Here is a 13,027-nt window from a genome sequence, read left to right as displayed (position 1 = left end):
TCTACTATTTAGAAATCCCACGGATGTTTTAGTACTGGCAGCATGAGACCTCTAGCATGCGTCACTCAAATTGAAGTCCTCCACAACCACACAGCTTTTCCCCCTACATATTATAGGTAGGTGCATAAGAAGCTGATCACCCTGGTCCCCAGTGTGATCCGGTGTCCTATAGCAAATACCAACTAATACCCCTGCCCCATCTTGCGCTTTATCATTTTCTTCTGAGTTATCAGTGACTTGGAAACAGGTAATGCCATTTTTGACAGCGTGCTGCTCCCTCTCCCCTTTTGCCCCCTGAATCCTTCCTAAATAGATTATAGCCATTGATTAGGATGTTCCATCATGGGAATGATCCCATTAAGTTTCAGTGATACCAACTAAATCAAATTTATGCTCATGAAATGAGCAATTTCAGTTTCCCTTGTTTGGAACCCAGGCTACTTGCATGGTGAGTAGCCAATAAAAGAATTTCTTCTCTTTGTGCCCCTTGGTTTTTGATTAAATTTTGTTCTCAACTTCTCCATTTTGTGCCAAGTGCTCATATCTTAAACTAATAACAAAAAGGGGAGAGGTAAACACCCTTCTGACCACTCTAGCCAGCTTCAATGAGAAGACTGATCCCCTGTCTACTGAGGTGGAGGCCATCCAAACTATACAGCCCCTTCTCCCCATAAACGGTGAACCAATGTTCCACAAAAACCAAAACCCTCCACCACTTCTCTAGCCAGGTGTTCACTTCCAGAATCCATCTTCCTTTGCTCATGGGACAGGAGGAATCTCAGAAGATCACTTGGAATTCTTCTTCAGCACAAAGATTAATGTTTGTTAAGCACTTTGGTTTCATTGACTGAAAGATGCTCTATGGGAACTGCTCAAAAATGATCCAGATATACAGTTCTAACATTTGGCCAGATTTGTGCCTCACGTACCTTTTCAGGTCAATAAACTTGAAGGAGTTCACCAACAATAGTAAATCTGGCGGGGAATTAGATTATATTGTCGTATACTAGGAATGCACAGTAGTCAATCACTAGAACCACTATGTGAAGAAACACAAGCCAGTCTGCCTTCAGTTTTTATTTTATAGCACCTTTAACTGTGAAGTCTAGCAAATGTAACACACCCTAATGTGTAATAGAAAAGCATGGCAGATAGTGTCTAGGAGAACTTTCACAGTACTGTATCACTTCCTACATTTTAAAATAAATACAGACAGATTTTCAGGATTGTGACACCTCTCCCACCTAATTCAACAACACTTAAGTACATACATAACTCAAGGGGATTAGTCATGTGAGTAATGTTAAGCACATACTTCAGTGTTTCGCAGAAGCAGGTGAAATTGGTAGCAAGTGAAACTCCTTTACTATGAAACTGCTTAAAACTACAAAGGGACAAAATCTTTGCAAAATACCTTAAGCTTGATCAGTCCACATCTGAACTGCCCCAGCACTTCCCATCTGAACTGCCCCAGCACTTCCAAGTCTGTAATTGTAATCCCAAAGGATGCGGGCAGAATGTTGATCCTCTAGTACTGATTTCTCTTCTGATGCTGCCATTTCATTGCATTGTCTACTCTGACAGGTGCTTTGACCCTTTTCCCTGCTCCAGAGGAAAGTACAGACCTATCCTGAAGTGATTCCCACTGTGAGCAGAGACTACTCATGTTAGGGAAAAAGGGTTTCCCTCCCGTCTAAGGTTGGGAGGGTAGCCTTCCCTGGATTTCTGTATTAGCCAAACAAACACAGAGTCAGGACTCTTAGATAAAATGACAGGTTTCAGAGGAACAGCCGTGTTAGTCTGTATTCGCAAAAAGAAAAGGAGTACTTGTGGCACCTTAGAGACTAACCAATTTATTTGAGCATGAGCTTTCGTGAGCTACAGCTCACTTCATCAGATGTTTACCGTGGAAACTGCAGCAGACTTTATATACACACAGAGAATATGAAACAATACCTCTTCCCACCCCACTGTCCTGCTGGTAATAGCTTAAGCTATGTTTACCGTGGAAACTGCAGCAGACTTTATATACACACAGAGAATATGAAACAATACCTCCTCCCACCCCACTGTCCTGCTGGTAATAGCTTAACCAGCAGGACAGTGGGGTGGGAGGAGGTATTGTTTCATATTCTCTGTGTGTATATAAAGTCTGCTGCAGTTTCCACGGTAAACATCTGATGAAGTGAGCTGTAGCTCACGAAAGCTCATGCTCAAATAAATTGGTTAGTCTCTAAGGTGCCACAAGTACTCCTTTTCTTTTTAGATAAAATGAGGCACTTTAATGCTAGCAAGTACGACAGCTGAAGGGCTCACCAATTCCTACACAGAGGAATATGGCGAAGCCCAGAACAAAGAACAAGGTAGAGCTTTTATAGCTTAGTTCAACATACTTTGTGATATCTCTTCCAGTTCAGATAAGCATAGAAAAAAGACAGAAGCCTAGCTTTACATGATTATAGGGTTGTTTTCTGGTTCTTTTCATTATCACTCATGTGAATAAGGGTTTGCAGAAGTGGGCCCTAAAATACATATTAATTTTGTTGTCATTCAGACCTGCTATTCAAAGAGGTTACAGTGACCTACTCACACTGATCTCCGGGCAGAAAGGAGTGGAATGCTTCATCATTTTGTAAAAGCCGTTATGTTTATAAGTGACATTTTTCTCAGTAATCAGAGTAAATCATTTTGGCTAAACTTCCTCCTGTTTTTATCCAATGTGAACAGGAATAATAAAATACAAAGAAATGCCACAGATTCATTCATTGCTGCTGCACAAAGCTTCCCACATTTAAAAATAAAGAGATCTTCCAATTTAATCTTCTAGCAGGAAGCATTCATAAGTGATTCACACACCGTGTCCTCTTTTATTAATGCCATGGCACATACCTGCCCCCTCCTTCTTACCATGCCTGCACATGCAAATTGTGTGATTCTGCTCCACATCTTCTATGATAGCCTGGCACATGTTCTTGCTTATTGCCTTGTTAGCCATGTGCCCATGCAGCTTACAGATTTATTTGAACAAGCTTGGTAACTATATATGCAAAATTGATTCAAATGCATCTGCATGCCTAACTAATCAAGCACAAAATGTTTGTTACTGAACACAGGAAAAATACTTAGGGACTGAAAATCTATTAACATAGTTTAATCATGCATTTTGGGCAGGTCTACACTACAAATTTACATCAGAACAGATTACATTACACTGGTTCAGCTAAGCCACTTTATTGTGTCTGGTGAAGATGCTCTAAACTGATGGGAGAGAGCCCTCCTGTCGATTTAATAACTCCACCTCTGTGAGAGCCAATAGATATGTTGTCAGGAGAAGCTTTCCAGCCAACATAGCGCTGTCTACATAGGGGGGTGAGGTCGGTATAACTACATCGCTCAGGGGTGTGGATTTTTCCACACCCCTGAGCGATGTAGTTATATCAAAGTATGTGGTGTAGACCAAGTCTCAATAAATGACAACCCCAAATTTTAGGTGACGTCTAACTAGGGTATTACAAATATGAAGTCAAACTCTGGCTGCCTGCTGTGTATGGTACACACCAGCAAAGTTTCAGGCTGGAAGTTTTCTGCCCCTATTCTGGCTTCCTCCAAAACCTCTGGAAAAGCAGTAACTAGATGTGAGGTATTGGTCTGCATGCCTTATGCACATGTCCCTAATCCAGCAATAACGGCTACAAATTTATTCTTTATACTCTTAGCAATAGCAATCCGAAGGAGGAGGAGGAATCTGGCTGCTGCTGGACAACACATGGGTGCTCATTAATACTGCTCATGCAGCATTTATATGACCTCATTTGTGAGGTCTGTGTATTGTTTGGGGACTTGCCCTAAAAAGGTATATAAAACACCAAGGTGTCAAGTGCCATAAAATAAAATTTCCATATCAGTTAGATTTAGAAGCCTCTGGAAAAGTTAGACTAGTTTGTTTTGTGCTATTTCTTGCTTCACAAAAGGCTGTATCTGAACATTGCACAGATCTTAGATCTGAAAGTATTCTAATGGGAGCATAGAATGGATATTTGAAAGGGTGGGGGGGAACCAAAATAGTACCCAAAAACAGGAAGAAAGAAAAAGATCAGAAGGATCAGAGCAGATTGGACTGGAAAGCTCACTAAGTTGCAGCCTGGGATAAAAATTCAATACTGCTCCCATTTGAAATACTAGGGATGAGCTGACCCAACTATTGTGCTCTTCAGAGGCTAGGGAATTGTAACAGAAAGACACAGGAGTTTCAATAAGAGGTTTATATTTCATAATAAGCAAATAAAATAGACAGGTTCAACAGCTCTTAAACAGTAGAGAGAGAGTCCCACCACATCCCATTACAGCCTTCCTGGAGAACTCTTTGCACTCCCCAGGCAGAGGCCAGGCACAGTTGCAGCTCTTATGCTCAGGAAGTGCATTGATTGCTCCCTCCTAGCATCCCTGGGAGCACGAGCCATCCCAAAGGGGACAAAGAATCAGACTCAGAAATGTAGGGCTGGAAGAGACCTCAGAAGGTCTCTAAGGAGGTTGTAGAATCCCCACCCTTCAAGGTGTTAAGAACAGGTTAGATAAAACACCTGTCAGGGATGGTCTAGGGGTATACTTAAGCCTGCCTCATACAGGGAGCTGGGAGAAATGAGCTAAATGATCAGAAGATCATTAATTGTCTCCTATGGGCAGAACAGAATAATTGGCTCCTATGGTCTTACACAGGACACTCCTATTAACACACTCCAGCATAGGTGCCGACACAGTGGGTGCTCCAGGGCTGGATAAGGGGTGCTCAGCACCTGCCGGCGGGCCCCGCCAATCAGGTCCTCCCGCCTGCTGGCAGGCCCTGCCCACAGAGGATCAGCTGTTCAGCAGCAGGCAGGAGGTGCTGGTGGAGGGAGTGGGGGCAGGAAGATGCAGAGCGAGGACAGAGCATGCTCAGGGAAAGGGAGGGGTCTTGGGGAAGGAGGGGGGGCGAGGCCTAGGGCAGAGCAGGGGGTCAAGTACCCCGGGGGGAAAGAATGAGAAAGCTGGCACCTGTGGACTCCAGAACGACGTGCCATTCTCACAACAGCTATGTGATCCACTATAGACGTTAGACCTTCTTTGGCAGTATTGCAGCCAAGCCAGTTATTTGCTGGTTTGTATTTGTGCATGTGATTTTTCCTTCCAAAGTGCTTTTCTTTATTGACTTTCATCTTGTTTATTTCAGATGAATTCTCTAAGTCATCAAGATTCTGAAGACAGGAGGTATAGCAACAGCACCTACCCTCAATCTCCCTTGCTTGACCACAGAGCAGACTTAGGGACAGGCTGCACCATCATAAGGGATGATGCCGCAAAATACATACTTTGCCCATGTGCTACAGAGCTGCAGAGGGATTGCATCTCTTGAGGCACAGTCCTTCCTGGAGCTCTCTTGGGGCAATGCAGCTCTGAATCACCACTATCACAAACCAATAGCTAAATGGCAAAATTTGTCCAGAAGGGATTAGCCACTGAAGCTTTTATAAACAATTACATGGTAAACAAGGAGCTAACTGACAATGAAAAAATTTTTAAGCAGATGAAATATTACTATTTCTGTTTGAAATCCTAATTCTGAGCTGGCCTGATTGCTCAGATGAGTACGCACTACACTGGTCAGGAGTCGGGGGAGGAAATCAGCTGCTTCATCAGCTATCAGAGGGGGGTGGGGGGCATTGTAAATGGGATGCTGTCAGTCAATGGTGGGGGGAGGGGGGAAATCCAGAAGAGTCCCTTCAAATAGTAGAGAGCTCAGTGGTAGTTTGAGGCAATAGCTCAGAGAGCCCTAAAGGTAAAGAGAGTGCTGGGGGATTGGAATGGAGGTGACTAGTGACCCAGAAGACTCCAGGAGCTTGTGAGTACTGAAGGCTGAGCAGACTTGGTAGGGAGGGGGCAGGGTGAGTTTAGTTTTTTGAATGTTTGTAGCAGATAATCGTAGAAGTTCAGTTCACGCTTTGTATACTTCAGGGTTATGTTTTCAGGCCCGGTGGAGTCAGAGCTGGATACAACTGTGTTATCTAATTTCTTCTGGCTGTATCTTGGCAGCTTTATACTAGGTGTTGGAACATGTGACCCTTAAGGTCTGATAGAACATCTGCCCCTGTATGTTGGCCAGCAGCCTGCCTGCCACTCTCCCCCACAACAGCTCTGTATTGCATAACTTCACCACCACCTCTTTAGGTGGTGAGTTGATCCTCCAGAGACTTTAAACCTAAACCAGTATGGAGCTTAGCAATACACCCTCGACCCCCACTACTTATCCCCTGCTCCACCCTAGCCTCAACTGTTCCTGTCTCTTGCTCAGTTTATGTTTAGGTTTAAACAGTGAGCAAAAATGGACTTTGGCTTCTTTGCCTGAATTCTGAGGTGTTTGAGTTGATAAGATCTAGGTGATGCATTCAGCCATAGTTATACAGATCCCAGGTAGAAGACTGGTTCCTGGCAGGCACCAATGAGTGAAGCTAAGCGAGGGCTGACATTTCTTTTCATTGCAGCAGCATTGCTCTGCTTGCCTATTCACCAAACTGTTAAAGCTAGATCATCTATTAGGAATAGAATTAAAAATCTTTGGCACCAAGGATTCCTGCTTAGATCCCTGGAGTGGGGTAATTGGACTACATAGTATGGAGGAGCACCCACAGCTGCTGGGAGGAATGTGGGGGAGAGCATTACACATTGCTCTTGAGTGAGTCTACCTCCTACCAACCCAGAGGTGTGTTAGACTCAAAAGGAGCCACATCCAGCCCTTCTTGGACTAAAAGGAAGGTCAGACTAGACTCAGGAGGGGAAATAATGGAGGGAAAGAGTGGTGCAAGAACCACACTCCAAAAATTCTCGAAGAGACAGAGCCACCCGCTCCCTTGTCCTAGGCAGCTGGCCATCTATACAAGAAAGATGGGTGCAATTAAGTTGGGATCCTGTTAAGGTGACATCTTTATTCTCATACACCAACTCCACTCTACACAGAGGTTTACCTACAACTAGAACATCACGGTGCATTGAAGCTGCTGAAGACTCATTCCACTGCCTGTAAGTGGAGTTACACTGCATGTAGGTTCATTACAAAGCCAGTTCCACCCCATAAAGTAAGCCTGCTTATGTGATTTTTCAATACTTCATTATAAGAAGTTCCACATTTTTAAGAGAGGCTTGAGTGTATACAATTGTGCAAGTAGGTCTGCAACTAGGCCATTAACAATTATGTTTGAAAAGTCATGGAAGACAGGAGACATTCCAGAAGACTGGAAAAGGGCAAATATAGTGCCCATCTATAAAAAAAAGGGGAAATAAGGACAACCCGGGGAATTTCAGACCAGTCAGCTTAACTTCTGTACCCGGAAAGATAATGGAGCAAATAATTAAGCAATCAATTTGCAAACACCTACAAGATAATAAGATGATAAATAACAGTCAGCATGGATTTGTCAAGAACAAATCGTGTCAAACCAACCAGATACCCTGTCAAAGAAAGCTAACAAGCCTTGTGGATGTGGGGGGGGGGGGGAGGGGAGCAGTAGATGTGGTATATTTTGATTTTAGTAAGGCTTTTGATACTGTCTCGCATAACCTTCTCATAAACAAACTAGGGAAATACAACCTAGATGGAGCTACTATAAGGTGGGTGTATAACCGGTTGGAAAGTCATCCCCAGAGAGTAGTTATCAGGGGTTCACAGTCATGCTGGAAGGGCATAATGAGTGGGGTCCCGCAGAGATTGGTTCTCGGTCTGGTTCTGTTCAATATCTTCATCAATTATTTAAATAATGGCATAGAGAGTACACTTATAAAGTTTGCGGACGATACCAAACTGGGAGGGGTTGCAAGTGCTTTGGAGAATAGGATTAAAATTCAAAATGATCTGGACAAACTGGAGAAATGGTCTGAAATAAAGAGGATGAAATTCAATAAGGACAAATGCAGAGTACTCCACTTAGGAAGGAACAATCAGTTGCACACATACAAAATGGAAAAGGACTGCCTACGAAGGGGTCTGGGGGTCATAGTGGATCACAAGCTAAATATGAGTCAGTGTAATGCTGTTGCAAAAAAAAAAAAAAAAAAAAACCCACACACACACCCAACCATCATTCTGGGATGTATTTGCAGGAGTCTTGTAAGCAAGACATGAGAAGTAATTATTCTGCTCTTCTCTGCACTGATTAGGCCTCAACTGGAGTATTGTGTCCAGTTCCGGGTGCCACATTTCAGGAAAGATGTGGACAAATTGTAGAAAGTCCAGAGAAGAGCAACAAAAACGATTGATGGTCTAGAAAACATGACCTATGAGGGAAGATTGAAAAAATTGGGTTTGTTTAGTCTGGAGAAGAGAAGACTGAGAGGGGACATAACAGTTTTCAAGTACACAAAAAGATTGTTACAAGTAGGAGGAAGAAAAATTGTTTTTCTTAACCTCTGAGAATAGGACAAGAAGCAATGGGCTTAAATTGCAGCAAGGGCAGTTTAGGTTGGACATTAGGAAAAAACTTCCTAACTGTCAGAGTGGTTAAGTACAGGCATAAATTGCCTAGGGAGGTTGTGAAATCTCCATCATTGGGGATTTTTTAAGAGCAGGTTGGACAAACACCTGTCAGGGATGGTCTAGATAATACTTAGTCCTGCCTTGAGTGCAAGGGACTGGACTAGATAACCTCTCGAGGTTCCTTCCAGTTCTACGATTCACATGCATTATTATCACTGCACATGCAGCTCAAGACATTGTACGCGCTGATGACTGCATCCACACACATGTGTGCTACAAACCTCAAGAAATGTGGCCCTATTTCTGTGTGCACCCATCATTTATTGTAGGCCAGAGATGTTCCAGTCACTGACATGTGAAACCAGTGCGGGACAAACATCCACCTGACCTTAATTGCAGGCTCAAATATTTGCACGTGCAAGAGTGTAGGCCCAGTTATAAGGGCAGGTTGAAAAACCCACCCTTCCTGGAAAAACAAAACACACACACACACACACACTAGCTGAATCTACAGGAATACAGCAAAGTGGATTTCATTCACAGATTTGTCATCACTGCTGGCATGAACAGTGAGAAGAGGAAGATGGAAGGGAGCACCCATAATATTTTATCTCCTCAGGGGTACTTCATACGGTCTGACTTCAATGCAGCCCCCTCTGGAGTGTAGGGTAGCGAACAACCAGCCTACAGCACACTTGCATGGGTTGGAGAGAAGGGAACAGAAGCGTAGTCAAGGGCACTGGGGTAAGTTTCCTACTGTTACAAAACATGGCCTGGGATCATTAATGCCCCCAACTGAGAGCATCAAACTGCAACGGACTTCATTTCTCTACCTCAAAAACAGAATCAACCTTGGCAGAATTTGAACATGGGCTTTCTAAAATCTGATGCTGAAAAACAGAGACAGACCTTTAAGAATACATGTGATTTTCTACAACTTACCACTGCTTCCCACTAGCAATATATATCGCTCTAGTTATTATTCTTTATTATTTGGCGCTTGACCTAAAGCTTTTATTAGGAGTCAAACTATTCAGCCTACACAGCACAAATAGACTGTGTGGTACTATGGACTACAGCACCACCCAGTGGTAAGATGTTCTTCTGCAGATAAAACTTGCTACTGTTGTCTCTACCTCCCTCTGCTGTGTCCAAGGTTAAGATTAGAAGTCTCAAAAAGCAGCAAAAAACCCAGAGAAATAAATTACGCACAATTTGGCACCTTGCTACTGGTGATTGGAAGCCTATAAATATTATAACTGGATGGATGGATATTGCCAGTTTCATTTCCCCCGAAGCTAGCAGTGTTATGACAGACCATTCCCTAAGACCACTTCTCAAGAGATTAATGTCCTAGGCAGGAAAAAAAAAAAAAAAAAAGTTGCTCCCACTCCATCAGGTTTAGGGACCCCAGCCATGGAGCAAGGTGAAGAAATTCCAGTCCACCACCCTTCCAAACTAGCCCCAGCACAGCACGAGAGCCCATACTGCAGGTCCTCTTCTCAAACCCAGAGCCTGAAGAACAAACCCAAGTGCTTGCCTGCCAACCAGATACAAGCAGCCCACTGTCCTCAAGTTGGTGCCCTAGGAAGCTGCCCACAGTGCCTATCCCTGAAACAGGCACTGCCTATTTCCTGACAATCACAGTCCTGTACCTCTCTGCACCAAGCTGCCAGCTGAAGGTGGGTAACAAGACGACAACTCAGCAAGCAGATGGCTGAATCCAGCCTGGACCCCCTCTCTCATATGCAGATGAGTAAGTTGGTTGAGGCATCTCCCCCTTTTCCAATAGTTAGACTCAAATGGGGTCTCACTGCCCAGACTAGACAGAGGTGAAGCTCAAGAGGTTCAGAGTTCGGTTTCGGCGAGGATAAGCACCCTAAAGCAGTGGTTCCCAACCTGTTCTCTGCCACAGCACATCTTGATACCTTTAATTATTTTGAGGCACACTACCATATTGTCTCCAAATGACCTCATGAATATTCATGAGCCAATCTAGGATGAGGCTAAGCAAGTTAAAATAAAAATAAATAAATGAACAAACAAACCACCATGGCATCTAACATTAGATCATGATCTGTCTTTTGTGCCAGAATATTGTCAAAAGTGGAAACTAAACATTAAAGCTAAATATAAGAACTCTGGACAAAAACATGCTCAATGGAGAATGACATGCACTTGAGAATAATATTTTAGGATGACAAGCAATTAATAGTTAAATCGTTTCTTCTCATTCCCAGAATAGTCTTGTCATGCATGTTTAACACTCTCTCTGCTGTTTTTAAACGCAATATAATTAAGTCACACTTAGAGTATTGCTAACCTCAAGAGATCAAAAAATAAATGAGTCTGACTCCAACAAATCAGGAGATTGTAAATAACCACATGTTTTGGGGACCAAAGGGATAATATTTTTTCGGTATTGGGTATGAGGATTTTGGCCTCTGCTGCAGGGGTCCTCTCCCCCACATCTGTCTGTCCCCTGCCCAGCAGTGAATTCTGCCCCCGACTTTCAAATCAATCCTCTGCCCAAATCAGTTCTGCCCCCCAGCTCCCATCAATTCTGTCCTCACCCTCCACCAGTCTAGCCTCTCCACCTCAATTCTGTGTCGCCAGTTCCCTTACCCCACCAGTTCTGCCTGCCCACCCCACATCCAGCCCCCACCCGAGTTCAGCCCCTACACCTCACCTCTGCTCCTGAGGTTCTTCCCCCTCCCAACACTGCGGGGCTGCAGCAAGGTTCCCACTCTTCTTCCAGGCTGGGGGCCAGCTCCAGGGGCTCTTTCCCCACCCCCACCAGCTGCTGGAGGGCAGAGGAGACCACCTGTTGTTCACAGGAGGGGAGGGGAGGGAGATTGATTGATTGGTTGCTCTGCCCCTGGAGGAGGTGGGGCAGTGAGGCAGATGGCTAATCAGAAGGCAGCTTCCCTCCATTTCCTTCCCCCTCCATTGCCCCCACTCCACAGGATTCAGATTTGCTATTTTACCCTGGCTTTGGGGGATGGAATGTGATACATGCATAATATTTGAAAGGCACCTAGTCCCAGAGAGCAAAGTACCGAATGCGATCTGGTTCCAACATTAATTAAAATACAAAGGAAGGGTTTTTTGGTTCTCCCATGTAGCTTTTCAAAAAAATTTCCACAGCACATCTGTTTGAGCCTGACAGCATACTGGTGTGCCACAGCACACTGATTGGGAAACACTGTCCTAGAGTATGAAGCCTTCTGAGTCAAGTATAAGCAGATACAGCCCCCTCACTTCAGGTGAAATTGCCCGTTTACAGGATTAATTTGACTTCTTGATTTGCAAACCTGGGCTCAAGAGATTAGGCTTTCCCATGAAATCACTAGTCCTTCAATCTCCGCTAAGGGTATGGGAGAGGGATTTTTCCTCTCCATTTGTGCTAGTGCTAAATCACGATGGCATGAACACAGACTTCAGGGGTGGGAGTAGGGGGAGAGAGGAAGTAAATCAGATACCAGCAAGAAAAACATTAAACATTCACAAACAAGCCAAGATGGGCAAGGGTCAAACTTACAAGGAGAAATATCTCACTCTAAAATATTTTCCCTTGGGGGAATGTGCATTTTCTTGGTAAACAAGTATTAGATGTTAGCAACTTTCAATCTCTTTTGATCTAGGGTAAAATTTTCAAGACACCTATGTGATTTAGGAGCCTACATCTCATTTTCAAAAGGGAGCTTGGGTAATAAGGAGCTTAAATCTCAATGAAAGTCAATTGATCTTGTACTCCTGAGTCTCAAGGACACTTTTTTTGGAAATGAGACTTAGGTGCTTCTGAAAAGTTGTACCCAGTGTGAATCTGAATTAGTGGTCTAGTAATAGAAAGCTTCTATTCCATTTCCAAGGCTATAAGACATCCAACCTCCTTAAAGAGCAATTACGATCAAAACATTTATAAAATCAAGCTAGTCAGAAAATGGTAAAACTATCTCAAAGTGTTATGTGAAATTGTTTAGACTTCACAGGGTACAAATCTGACTCTTCACAAAATTGTGATTTCGTATATTAACATTTTTACCAAGTTTTTCAAAATCATTTACAAGTTTTTTTAGTTACTAGAACAGCCAGTTAAACACCCAATTTTCTTCTATAAGAAAATATGGTGTATAGTAAACAAAAAATTTCTGCCACCGTTTTGAAAGTGACTGATTAAAACGTTACAAATACTGTGAAAAGTGTCACAAAAATGTGGAAAATTGATTGTTTCAAAATTCAAAAATGAAACGTTTCCTGAAAAATTGACATTAAGGACTTTTTTTTGATAACCTTCTAGAGAGAAAAATTTTGACCAGCTCTGTTTGTTATACACTCTCAGAACTCTGCTTCTTTAGGGCCAAATAAATTGAAAACCTAAATATAATGTTGCCTACTCTTATCTGGATTTTTGTCTTGAAGTTCCAGCTACTGGAATCACGTGATTACATGAGACGTAGCTTGCACTTAAGAGAAGCAGTAAATTTCTAGCCCTTGTAGTTTGGAGAAAAAGCTTGAAAACAGGAA

The 13,027-nt window shown here is 43.1% G+C and overlaps 1 long non-coding RNA gene across 6 annotated transcripts in view; it reads right to left on the bottom strand.

The window, feature by feature from the left end:
- The window catches only part of LOC142068813 (uncharacterized), a 202,512-nt gene extending 191,152 nt beyond the window's left edge, over positions 1–11,360 (bottom strand). For all 6 annotated transcript variants that reach the window (XR_012664703.1, XR_012664702.1, XR_012664704.1 and 3 more), the window contains exon 1: positions 11,190–11,360. This is a non-coding gene — a long non-coding RNA (uncharacterized LOC142068813). The remainder of the gene's footprint in view (positions 1–11,189) is intronic.
- Positions 11,361–13,027: the final 1,667 nt, after the last annotated feature.

The sequence above is a fragment of the Caretta caretta genome, chromosome 13 (assembly GCF_965140235.1).
Source record: "Caretta caretta isolate rCarCar2 chromosome 13, rCarCar1.hap1, whole genome shotgun sequence".
In the NCBI taxonomy this organism is placed as follows: Eukaryota; Metazoa; Chordata; order Testudines; family Cheloniidae; genus Caretta; species Caretta caretta.
The sequence above is the reverse complement of the archived record's forward strand: the minus strand, read 5'-3'. Positions and strand labels throughout refer to the sequence as shown.